The following is a 13975-nucleotide window of genomic DNA, read 5'->3' on the forward strand; positions in this document are numbered from 1 at the left end:
GCACTTATTGTAAGTCGCTTTGGATAAAAGCGTCTGCTAAATGACATGTAATGTAATGTAATGTAATGTTATTTTGATTTAATGTTTTTGATTCTGTTTTATTTCTGTCTGTTTTGTTGTTTACAGATTATTTTTGCACCATAAATATGTGTATCGAAAACTTTCACTTTGAAATGGTGTGCAATATCATCCCATCCTAACCAAGTCCATCCATCCTTTCATCCATCTTCTACAGCTTTATCCTCCATATGAGAGTCACAGGAAACAGTTAATTTTTTCTGAACTGCTGGACTTTTTTCACTTGATCGGCCCCTTCCTGACCAGACTAGAAGTTCACTGACCCTAGGTCATGCACTCGATTGGCTAATCAGAACTTGGTATCACCCAAATACATCGCCCAACAAGTCACCTGTGTGACTCATGAGGTCAGATAGTGGCTCTGCCAATTCCTGTTGTCAACATCTGTACAACTTAATATCATATCGGAGAAACAAAGAAGTACCAACAACTCACCGGTATCAAAAAAGAAAATAAGGCACAATCTCAAGAGTTATCTTAGTGTTGATTTTGTGGAAGCACAGGACAGTCTTTATCCATACACACCTGTTTATTTTATTTTTTATATATATGTTACACAATATCTAAAGACTTTTATTTTGAAGGTTTAAGCCGGTTGTACTTTGTAGCCTTGTTTTCCTTGACAGAGTTTGTAACTGAACCACAGCCCATGGCTACATGTTCATACCTTTTCCTTTTTTTTCACCTGTCCGCCACTCAGACGGGCAGGTGGGGCAAACACGGGTTTCCTCGTGATTGCCATTGGTGGAGACGTGGAGTCAACTACTTTCCTCCAATGGCACGAGAGAAGGAGGCAAGAAGCAGAGGAGTTAAAGAAAGACATCTGAGACTAATCCCACTTGACCACAACAAATCAACATGGGAGACCCGTCATAAAATATTTCATATTTAAACTGATTTGAAAAAAATAACTAATTCTGTGTATACTGTAAAATAAATGTTTGCTCCTGAGTGAAGGCTGAAGAAACCAATTAATTGTAGAAAACTAGCACAAGTCTGAGGGGAAACATATAATGACAATGATGTGAATAAAACATTATATTGATACATATTATTGAACCTTTATTGGGGAAAACTCTATTGTGATGTACATATACAGTTACTGAATTATTGCCAAAGTGATGACAAAGAGAATAGTTCTTCCCAGGAAGTTCAGGGGTCACAGGGGGTAGTTATGGGGTTACCATGAAAGGGGCATGACAATTTAGAAAGGAAAACCTTTTTTTATTCTAAACTGAAGTGTTTCAATACATATTTCTGCTCCATTTCTTGTCTTATATTTTTGCAAAAAGTGAAATAAATAGGAAATGCAACATCTGATTTGTAAAATACTGCAACAGTGCTAAGAAAAACTGGGCTGTGCAACAAAGTTAGCTGCAGACTGGAACGTTTCTCATTGAAAAACCATGGCGTGTTTCCACTGAAATTACCTGTGGAAAAATGACCTAAAAGAAGTACCTTTGAGGGGCGGGGCTGTGTGTTGAAGAATGCTGATTGGTGGGACGCATTTTTAACAGGATGAAGAAAGACATGCTTTTTTATTTCAAAATATGTAGCAGAAGAGACATTTTTCTCTTCTTCTTCTTCTTCTTCTTCTTCTTGCTGGACATTCCAATTAGTCACACAACACACAAAAATGTATATTTCACAGACTGTATGCATGCTGACACCCACAGCCTAAGATGCACCTGAGCTCTGCATTGCTGAATAAATGTGGTTATTTTTACTACTACGTATGACTATCGAATCCCTATCTCTCCCCTTCCAAGATAGCAAGAACCTTGGGTGTCATGATCGATGACCAGTTGACCTTCATGTCGCCCGGTCATGTCGCTTTGCACTATTCAGTATAAGAAAAATCAGAGCGTACCTAACTCAACAGGTTACCCAGCTCCTAGTACAGGCTTTGGTCATCTCGCACCTTGACTACTGCAACGCCCTGCTAACAGGCCTTCTGACCTGTGCTGTGAAACCACTACAGATGGTCCAGCGTCTGCTAAATGCTGAAATGTAAATGTACAGGTGAACAGAAAACCCTCTCCCTCTTCCGTGCAAAAGACTGACCTCTTGTTATTGTATCATCTTCTCATTAACATTGTTTACACAGCTGCTGGACCCCTGCAGACTAGCCACAGACCAGCACATTTTACTTCAAGGCAAATAAACTCACTGAACCTTAACCAGCATCTACTTACTCGTCTCACTTTTTAGGACAAAATCCATCTTGATCGCATACATATAGATAAAAAACACTGATGTGTCTTTCTTTATTTTATTCTCTGCATTGGTTTTGTTTGCTTTGATTTAAATGTAACAGAGGCAGTTTCCCCAGAATACAAAACTCTTTAAATTGATGTTATAGGAAATCCAATCAATGTAATAATTGAACATAATACTGGATAAGAAAAGAAAGAAAAGAAAAGTTTCTCTGTGTTCACATAGAGAAGGTAGATGGAGCTGATGGTGTGATTAGACAATGAAGCACTTATAACGTCTGTGGAACAAAATGTTGAAATGAATGTGCTGCACACATAGAGTCAATTTATGTTCTTGAACTCAGCTGAGGCCACATGGTGGAATAGTGGCTAACACTGTTGCCTGACAGAGGTTAAGTTCACACCTTAACCAAATCCCTCTGAGGGACTGGTGACCTGTCTAGGGTGGACCTCACCTTGCTTCTGCCCTGTGTCAGCTGGGCTTGGCTCCAGTGGCCGATGTGACCTTGATGTGGAAGAAAAAGAAGGAGACAATGAATGAATGAATGAATGAATGAACTCAGCTGACTCTGTCTGTTTAACATCTGGATGTGTGTCCTCTGCTGTTGTTCTCAGAATGTCCAGATGGGGGCAATGAGGTCTGAGCTGAGTTGTATCCAGCATGAAGAAGATCAGCCAGGTTTCAAAGCAATAAATCATCCACTGCTCACATTATTTATTTATTTATAAATGTAACTGCTTCTTACAGAACTACTGGGTGACATATTGTGGTAATAACTTGCAACATTTCACATAGGCAGCAAGAAATAAACGTCACTAATGATAATAAATGCCAAGCAAGAGACTCTGAACACAACATGGCATTTGCTTACAAACCGAATGTGATTAATTGACCATTTTATCAGTAAAACTTATACATTTGAAAATATCTTATTTTTTTATCTTAAAGCAGTTTGAAAGCAAAATATGTAAAACATACTCACATATTTTGCTCATGCAATGTAACAAATGGTCTATGTGGGAAAAACTCCATAAGAACTCTTTATTCTCATTATTGGGTATTTATTTGTTTTATTTAATTGTATTTTAACATATATTTTTTCCCCTTCTTTCTCCATTTCCTTAGCAATATGCATATGTATGTGTATATGTATACATACATATGTGCATGCAAGTATGTATACACGTAGATGCACTTTATATGCTTGTATATGACCTTTTTTTCCTCTTATTGCACAAAAGTATACAGAACATGGACTTAATACAGCAGAAGCAATACTGACTCATTTTTGGTGAATACGTATTTACTTTATTTAAAAAAATGCTGATTATTAATGATCACAATTGTCCTTGAGTGAGTACTAGACTCACACAGGTTCACACAACGATTCTTCTTAGGACACTGCATTGACTTCCAAATCATTTGAGCAGCCTAGCATTAACCATAACCAGTTAATGCATAAGTTAATGCTAACCTAACCACAATTAAAATTTTAGGACTAGTTCCTCAGAGATTATGTTCTACCTCACTAGGCCCATGTTTTGGTCTCCATGAGGATGACTGGTCCTAACAAGGACCGTGTTTATGCCAGATAACGTTTATGCAAATTTAGCAGCTGTGAACTATGAACTTTAACGCTTTTCCACTAACTGAAAACGGAGAGAGACAGTGTTTCCTTATCTCATGTCTTATTTCAGGTTTACAAAGACATGTTGACCACAGTGAGAAATCTCCATTTATGGAGGATGTGGAGGCTGGACACTAAAGGACAATAATAATAATAGAAAAGAATAGAAAGCCTTTATTGTCATTGTACAAGACAATGGAATTTGTAGTGCAAAGTCATTAATTTAAAATAAGGGAGTGGAGATTTGTTATTGCACAGATATTGAACTTAAAAAATACTTGTTAGACAAAACAAAACCATGTCGTGGCTGAACTGTATCCAGTAAATTCGCTTTTTATTGCCCTGCTCTTGTTATTGTAGTAGGCGTGAGGAAAAGATAAGCACACACGCCTGTGAACAGTCGCTCCAGTATAAATAAAGGTGGATGTGCAGACAGGAGTCATGACAGAGCCCAGGGGAGGAGGACGGAAGAGGCAGACAGAGCTGACCGGAAACGGGTGGAACAGTGAGGAAGAGGACGAGGTCATGCAGGAAACAAGTGGAGCTGTAAACAGAAATCCACACTCTGGACATCTGATTTCTGATTTCCACTTCAATATTCCAAAACACATTTGGTTTGTCATCGCACCCACTGCTGCCGACAGCTCTAAGCCAGAGGTCCTGACACACTTATTTTATGATGTATTGTCTAAAAGTGGAGGAGCTGGAGGTGGAGGAACTAAAGATGCTCAGATTTCTTGTAGGGATGGACAGGTTGAGGAATGAGCATATTCAAGGGAGAGCTCCAGGTTAAACAGTTTGGAGGTAAAGTAAGAGAGGTGAGGTTCATATGGTTGGGTCTCATACAAAAGGAGGGGCAGGGATTATAGTGGACAAAGGTTGTTGAAGATGAAGCTGCCAGGCAGGAAGGAAAGAGGAAGACAGAGAAGGTTCATAGTTATTGTGAAGGAGGACATGAGGACAGTTGGCGTAACAGAAGAGGACACAAGGGAGAGGACAAGTTGGGGGCAGATGATCTGCTGTGACGACCCCCAAGGGAGAAGCCGAAAGAAGTAGATTATATTCCCTGAGAATAATTTGAAGATAAATTGATCAGTTAAAATGTGAACAGCTGTATCTGTGATTACAAAATGACAATTTATTTATCATTCAAACATTATAGGCCTATTCTTTGCAGCATGTACAGTACGTACAATGACACAATTGTTGGAGGAATCTAGAAACGTTTTACTGATTCCCCCCTGAGCATAATGGGATTGACACTGACCTCCATTTGTGAACTGCTGCTCTACAATAGAGCACTTTCAGTTTGTCAGTGCGCCGCATGTGTTGTACGCTCATATACCAGTGTGTGTGTGACACGGAGAGAAGCTAAAGAGGTCAGGTCCACAACATTATAACAGACATGACCTTTTACCCAAGACACATGACAAGAGGTCACCAGAAGCAGAGGGGACAGACAAGAGGCTCACTGCCTGAGGCAGCAAGCACTAAGAGGTATAATTAAGTGTTTTTTTAAGGGGTTTGCATGATGTACTGACAGAGATAGCACTGACTGTGCCACACTCTGTAAGACACCCTTTATGTCGCTTTGTAAACAGTGAACTCTTTGCACCAAAGTCCATGGAGAGAATCAATGATTTCACGGCACACACACAAATTTTAAATGTATTATTTTGTGACTTTGGTGTTTGAAATCTTTTGTCCAGATTTACCAAAGTGACCTAACCTGACCAGACAAGTCAGCAGTAGACCAGTAGATTTTGTGTCTTCATGAGGTAAAAATGCTGATTTTCTCCGTGGACATTGGTGCGCGAGAGTGAGGAGATTAAACTCTTCTAACGGTGAGATAAAATGGTAAAGATATTCTTCAGATTTCAGCTTATTAGTTGAGCCTTGTGCTCTACTAATAAGGACATTTGTGTCTCAAGCTGGTCCTCAGCACAAGAAGCACCAGTGTCTCATACGATCCAATTTAAAAAACCTCAACTAACTTGTAGTTGTCGTTAACAGGATTGCAGTCAAGTTATTCTACATCAAACTATTGTTGTCTTTTTTTTTATAGGCCAGACTTACTAATGTGTGATATCAACATACTGAAACGGAAAAGGGCCTTAATCCAAACATCATACAAGGTTATTGTCCCGCATTAAGATGTCCCTTTGCTAAAACCTTAACGGTCATAATCACAAACTTTGCAATTAGTTCCAAACTCATGGTACATTTGAACAGCCTGCCTCTGGCTCCACACATCGATGCGCCTTCAAGGTTCTTCACTCATCATGATCATTTATATTTTGTAGCCTGTAGCCAGAAAATCACACATGCGAACAAAACGGCTTTCTTTATTCCTTCTTATGACACTGTGCTGACTTTTATTTCAATTCCATTCATTTGGACAGTCTAAACCAGGGGTGTCAAACTCATTTTAGTTCAGCGGCCACATGCTGTACAGCGGAATATGAAGTGGGCCGGACCATTAAAATAATAGCATATAAACAACAAGAACTCCAAAAGTTTCCCTTCTGCCTCATTAGGAACAGATTTGCATGACTGGTCCTGACAACGTCAGTGTTTATTCTTTATAGAGACAACAAATACACAAGAACACACACAGAGAAAGAGAGAGGACCTGAGGATAAACAGTGGTCTGTGAGAGGGTGAATGGCTCTATCCATGTGTAATTAAGGGGACCTAAAGTAGAGGGAGAACATTGTTTTTTATTGATGACATATTGTTATTAGTGGTGTCGGTGTAATGTGTGGTTGAAGACAGTGGTTGGGATGGTTTGTCCCAAGCCAGATAATCTGCCTCTGTCTGTGGGGCGTGTTCTGACGTTAGAGGAAAAAGAAAAAAAGTCCCACTCCTGCAACTCCTACAGCTCCACACACACAGACACACACAGTGTGGGGATCATCAGCGCGTGTGTGTGTGGACATCCATCATCAGTCAGCACAGCCCTCTCCTCTCTCTGTCCCTCCCACGGACACCCCCACACCCACTCTCTCTGTTCTTCTCTCTGTCCTCCTGAAACCCAGCATCTTGTTTTCTCTCCTCTTCTTGACGCACGACAGTCATGTCAGCAAACGGCGCCGACGGGGACCTGCTGCGGATTCCGCTGGGGCTCATCAATAGCGGCGGCAAGTATCTGACGGCGGAGACCTTCGGCTTCAAAATCAACGCCTCGGCCAGCAGCCTGAAGAAGAAGCAGACCTGGACGCTGGAGCAGACCGGGGCGGACGGCAGCGTCGTGTTCCTGCTCTCCCACCTGGGCCGCTACCTCGCCACGGACAAAGACGGCAACGTCACCGCGGACAGCGAGACGCGCGGCCGCGACTGCCGCTTCGTTATCACCGCGCACGAGGACGGGCGGTGGTCGCTGCAGTCCGAGCCTCACGGCCGCTTCCTCAGCGGCACTGAAGACCGGATCACGTGCTTTGCGCAAACGGCCTCGCCGGCGGAAAGATGGAGCGTGCACCTGGCTGTACACCCGCAGGTCAACCTGTACAGCTTTGCGCGCAAACGCTTCGCCCACCTGAGCGCGCAGGGGGAGCGGCAGGAGGTGTCTATAGACCGGGATGTCCCATGGGGTGTGGATTCTCTGGTGACACTGGTCTACCGCGACCAACGCTACCACCTTGAGACCTGCGATAACCGCTTCCTGCGCAACGACGGCGGCCTGGCCACCAAGACGGACAAGGACACCGGCTAAATGCTGGAGTTCCGCTCCGGGAAAGTGGCGTTCCGCGACTGCAACGCGCGATACCTGGCACCCGGGGGCCCCACCGGCACCATGAAGAGCGGCAAGAGCGGCCGTGTTGGGAAGGATGAACTGTTTGGCCTGGAGCGCAGCCACGCGCAGGTGGTGATGACTGCGGGCAACGAGAGGAACGTCTCCACGAGACAAGGTGAGAGAGAGAGAGAGAATGTATGTGTGTGTGTGGTGAGAGAAAGGGTGTGTGTGTGGAGAGGGGGGTGTTAAAGAGGGGAAATCACATTTCACCACACTGATTAAGTCACTGCATAACTGGGCACACACCACCAGCAGCTGTTGCATGAGTATGTGTGTGTGTGTGTGTGTGTGTACATGCCTTAAATAAGCTGTATGGACCAATTGTCAAACAAATGGACATGTTGACCTTGTATGGACAGTGGACCAACTGGCTTTTTGAAGATTAGGTTTTAGAATTAGGGTAAGGTTTAGGCATTTAGTTGTGATGGTTAAGGTTACAGTAAGGTAATACCATAATACTTTGTTACTGTACTTAAGTACAAAGAAAATCAATGACATCGACTAAACAAGAAAATAATCAACATGCACATATTTGTTAGTTGCAGCCCTAAAATGAACTCCTCTGATTCCACTCAAGTTTGTCTACATCAAACTCTTTTGCTTCTTTTTGGGCCAGGCTTTGTGGTGTGTGGTTTTGTCTTATTAAAAAACAGAACAGAACGGTAATCCAAACATTCTGTTTGAACAAGGGTACAACAATTAAGATTTCTTTTTCCTAAAGACTGGCATTAAATATTCTAAATGTAAACATAAAAGTCATTGATTCAGTTGATGTGACTCAGGCCTGAAATCAGACGTGTGTCACGTCTCTCAGTATATGGTCTTAGGTCGGATGAGTGAATCGAGTCACATCAGAATCCATGTGGCGTTTGGTCTGTACACATCTGGGTTAGGGTGAGTGGCAGAGCCAAACCACAGTGGAGGAGTGTGTGCACATGTAAGGAGAGTAGTGTTCATATGACAATCAGATGACAGACGTGAACCGTCAAACCTGATCTCTAGTAAATCAGAATTGAGTTAGAATTGAAGAAAGTGGCTTATGATGTGGATTATGGTTTGGTTTGCTTAGGTTATCTTAGGCATTAACCTGGTTATGGTTAAGGTTAGGGTGGAAGAACAGCGGAAGTCCGCCAACCAAACAACTTTACGTCATTTCAGAGAGATGAGAGAACATCTGTTACAATTGTGTACTGTTTCTGTACTGTTATGTGTTTGTCCTGGTCTGGTCAGAGGAGGAAACAACATGGTGATGGTTGAAGGATAAGCAAGAAGGAAGCACACACTCTCATATTACTATGCAAAATATGAGAGATTAATTGATTCATAGAACAGAATGCTGCATTGAACACTGACTTGACCTGGAAGTCAGTGTTTGGTCCTAACAAGAATAGCTACACAAGCCTGTGAGTGTGTGTGTGTGTTCTTGTATGAGTATCTTTATACCAAAAACCGTATAAACCACCGGGAGTGAGGACATTTTGGCTGGTCCTCACATTCCATACCCTCCTAAATTGACTTTTTGGGAGTTAAGACTTGGTTTTAGAATTGGGTTTAGGTTAATGTTGAGGTAAGGGGTTAGGGAATGCATTACGTCTATGAGTGTCCTCTCCGAACGCTGCACAAACTCCTCACACCATGTGTTTTTCATTATCATGCGCTCACTTTCTCCCCTCTCCCCCCCCTTGTTCCCTCCCTGTTTTTTGGCCAGTCTCTGCCTCGGCTCCACATTTTTCTGCAGTAATTCTATCCCTGCTTTGTGGCTGCTGGTTCGGGGTCAGCTTCGGTCTGCAGTTGTTCATCACTCTTTATCTCAGAATAGACTTAGAATCGACGGAAATGGAAATGGAGGACAGAGATGAGACAGGAGCAGAGAAAAGAGGCTACGTGTGAGGGAGGTGTGACTCAGACAGTCCTGCTGAATGTGGATCCTCTTTGTCTTGTCACCACTCACTCTCGGTCTGTGCTGTCATGCACATAGGACTGATTATATCATTAACAGTAGCCTTTTAATGCAGCCAGCATACATTGGCCTAGAAACTGTGTGTGTGTGAGCATGTTTCTCTATAGCTACAAGGACCAGTTTTGGTGCAGTACCATCATTGTAATGGCCGAGCCTCACATCTTCAAAGAGCTGACAATTAAGACCTGGTTTTAGGGTTAAGGGGGAAAGGTTAGGCGCTGAGTTAACAGGCTGGACAATGCATTATCACTGTGCATGTCCTCACAACCACAGAGAGACAAGAACATGGTTGAACATGTGCAGAAACAACAAAAGACAAAAGAAACTTTATTTGAATGAAGACAGTATAAGGCACTGACTTTTAACACAGGCTTCTGTTGATGTCATTATCCTAATGTTAGACTGATGGTATGTAGAGAGCACTGAACCTTTACAAATTAGTTTTTTCTCCTAAAGACCCTCTGTGCATTTGACTCAGCCTGAGGATGATGGTGAAAGTAGGTTTGGGTGTCAGTCATTTATAAAGCACCACAGTGCACATCAACTTTTCTTTTCCTGCTTAAATCTTCATTTCAAAGTTACGTTAAAGCTGAATTAATTTATGTATTTCATTAACAATTTTGTTTGACATAAAAATTAATCATTTTAAGTGTGTGACTTTGAAACGCTGTGTGGAATTTATTTTGAATGCTCCACATTTTGAACACACCCCACTAGGACTTGCCAAGCATGAGTCTTGAGTCTCGCATGCACAGCATTAAAAATTCATCATAAAAACTCATAGAAGAAGCAGAATTTATTCACTGTATCCTTATCGGCCCAGAATGCAGTGCAGGCAATGCAGCATTCTGTTCTACCCCCTTTACTAATCAATGCATCTCTCATATTTTGCATAGAAGCTTCCTTCTTGCTTATCCTTCAACCATCACCATGTTGTTTCCTCCTCTGACCAGACCAGGACAAACACATAACAGTACATAATTGTAACAGATGTTCTCTCATCTCTCTGATATGACGTAAAGTTGTTTGGTTTGGCGGACTTCTGCTGTTCTTCCACCAATGTAACCGAGGGGTCGCCTGAACTGTTCATAAAAGTGCAGGATTTCTCTATTTATTCACAACATAATAAAGTATAATAATGCATAAAGTCTATGTATTGAACATGGATGGCGCATCTCTTAACGTAGCTTCCTCTACCATTATCCCACTGTAAACTCCCTCTTCTTTAGCCCGGCGAGTGAAATTTTAATTTAATTTGTTAATTAAAATATCAGTATTAGCCCTTGCGTATCAAGGATTATCATATTGCCTGTGGAAGGACAACGATATATCACCAAATCAATCATCTTGACCCACCTCCACCTTCTAGTTGCCATTATAGAACAAGGTGTCCCACCCTTTCACAGGTCTATTAGAGGAACTTCATGAAGAACACAGAGTTTTGGACTCCAGAGACAAATGAAGGCTGGCAACTGATTGTCCTACTTTTCTAGGTATGGACCTGTCAGCCAATCAGGACGAGGAAGGGGACCAGGAAGTTTTCCAGCTGGAGATGAGCCGCGAGGACAGGAAGTGTGCCTTCAGAACGGCTGCGGGAAAATACTGGACGCTGACATCAACTGGAGGACTGCAGTGCACTGCGTCCACTAAGTAAACGCACACACACACATACGCTGTACAGTGCATCACACACATTCCACACAAAGTTCACTGAGATTGTTACTCTGTGTGTGTGTGTGTGTGTCACAGATCAGCCAACAGCTACTTTGAACTGGAGTGGCGTGATGGTCGTGTGGGCTTGCGCGCGGCTAACGGCAAGTACGTGACCGCCAAGAAGAACGGGCAGCTGGCTGCTGCTGTGGACAGCGCAGGTCAGTGTCGACGATGATGATAAGTCAGGATATTTATATTACGTCCCAGTTTAACACAGCTCTAATCTTCAGGTGCGACCGAACTGTTCCTGATGAAGCTGATCAACCGTCCACTCATCGTCCTTCGCGGCGAGCACGGATTCATCGGGGCTCGTAAAGCGGGATTGGCGACCTTGGACTCTAACCGAGCATCCTATGATGTTTTCCAGCTCGAGTTCCACAACGGAGCGTACTCCCTTAAAGGTGGGCCGTCATGTTTACGTACACAACTGCGTGTTTTACGCCCAGTCAAAGAGTTCACGTGATTGCAGTGTGCATAAAAGGTGTTTTAGCATCCCAGTGTACGACAAATGACAAATGCAAATGAAGCTAACAACACAGAGATTCTACGCACATAAACAAACAGTATAAATGCTGTAGGTGCTGTGTGTGAGCGATGTGTTTGCTGTTCGTCCAGACTCCCAGGGGAAATACTGGTGTGTTGGAGACGACACGGCGGTGGCGTGCAGCAGCCCCACACCCGTCCAGTTCCTGTTTGAGTTCTGTGACGTCAACAAGATGGCCATCCGTGTGCTGGGGGGGAAGTACCTGAAAGGAGACCATGCTGGTGGGCTAAAGGCAAGTGCAGACTCCCTGGACAGCGCCACTCTCTGGGAGTACTGAGAAAGCACAGCTGGACTTCCACTATCAGACGCAACGCTTCACAACCATTGATAGAAACTGTAGGTAGCTTTCTTTTGCATGTGTGTGCAAAGGTCTGTGCGTGTGTGTGTGTGTGTAGTTGTGACTTTGTCTGAATGGACGTGTGGCTGAAACTGAAGCTGATAAACTGGAATTTGTGGGACAAAAGCACAGAGGGGTTTTTCTTCTTCTTAATCATCTCTTATTACTGGGTTTTTTACTGGAGATTTGGATTGAATACTTGCTGTTCTGACATGTTTGGTAAATAAATCATTGTGTGGTTGTACATTAATTGTTACACAAGGTGTACCTGATAAATGCCAGTGTATTAGCCGTGCCTCTCTGTAACTGCTGGGGCAGAATGCTATAACTCACGATTCACAATATCTATCTTTCCCACTGTTAACTGTCCTGCTGGACACCGCTTTTAATCTCCCATTCTCTTTCAAACTATGAAGCACAACACACATCAGATAGAGGGATGTAACCGACTGACATGTTTCTGCTGTAAATAAGGCTTTCTGTGTCACATGAAAAACATGAAAAACATGAAATCATCGGCGTGTCATGACGCTGTAAAGACAGAAATGAGATGTGGCTTACAACATGTTTTCCCCTACATCAGCTTTCTAGTTCTTCAGATGAGTCTGAGTGAAAGGAGATTCTGAAGGAGCCCTCCTGTAGTTAGAATTTCAGTAAACAAAGAAAATAAAAAATGAAAGAGCGGTAACTGCACACACAAATGCACATGACATACATATATATATATATATTACAATACAAGTAACCAACACCATAATTCCACATGATTTTGAGCCAAGAATCTGCACAATAGTGTCTGTTGAAAGCACATGTCATGTTATCATGTTATGATGAAGTGTTTGTCTTAGTTTGGGTTAGTTTGAGTGTCGCTGCTGCTGCTGGTGTGTCCACACAAGGACAGAGTCAGTCGTCTCTCTGGACTTTATTGTGGATTTTTTGTGCCTTCCATTGAGCCTTTCACTCCATCCTTTTTTCATGTTCTTACATTTGAAGTGAACTGAGTAAAACCTCCAATAAAGTTTCACCTCTTGACAGTGGACCGTGTCTTTTTAATGGATCCATTTTCTTACCTAAGTGGTGTTTCACTCGGGTTGATGGCACAAATTTAAATGTCTTTAAACACACGTTAAATTCAACAGATTGTAGGGAATGGATAAATGGAAGCAGAAGACACTTTCAGGAACTCACTCTAGCTGTTTTACCATAACCATTTCACTCCCGTAGACCCGTCCCTCCAAGGCTGCATCACGCTGCATGTTACATGTTGGCTCTGTCAGGTTAACTTTGATTGGCTGAGGGCCTATTCTATATAAAAACATGAATATATGAACCTGTGTATTATTTGAATAGCTTAGTATTGAATGCATAATAACAAGGTATGTTTATACATGGCAATAAATCCAGTTTAACCCTTAGAACACAGAACATTTAGGTTTCTTTTTTTCATCACTATGTTAAAACATACAGCAGGGATCAGCAATTAAATGTTTTTGTAAGCATTTGGGCTTATTGGGCCAAAATATCCATAATCAGGTAAAAGTGCCGTTAATTGTCTTCAGTCAGAAACAAAAAAAACCTTAAACTAACAATTGCCAGCTTGTTACAAAGACAAATGTGTGTGCGCTCCGTACTCGTACTGTTAATATTTATTGTGCATCATTTCAATTTTAAGAATTACAGTTATTCTTTGAACCTAACATATACTT

At 42.3% G+C, this 13975-nt stretch overlaps 1 pseudogene; it reads left to right on the forward strand.

Annotated features, from left to right (window-relative positions):
• The first annotated feature begins 6776 nt into the window (after nucleotides 1-6776).
• LOC131467655 (fascin-like) lies at nucleotides 6777-12519 on the forward strand (annotated as a pseudogene).
• Nucleotides 12520-13975: the final 1456 nt, after the last annotated feature.

Source organism: Solea solea, chromosome 10, assembly GCF_958295425.1.
Source record: "Solea solea chromosome 10, fSolSol10.1, whole genome shotgun sequence".
In the NCBI taxonomy this organism is placed as follows: domain Eukaryota; kingdom Metazoa; phylum Chordata; class Actinopteri; order Pleuronectiformes; family Soleidae; genus Solea; species Solea solea.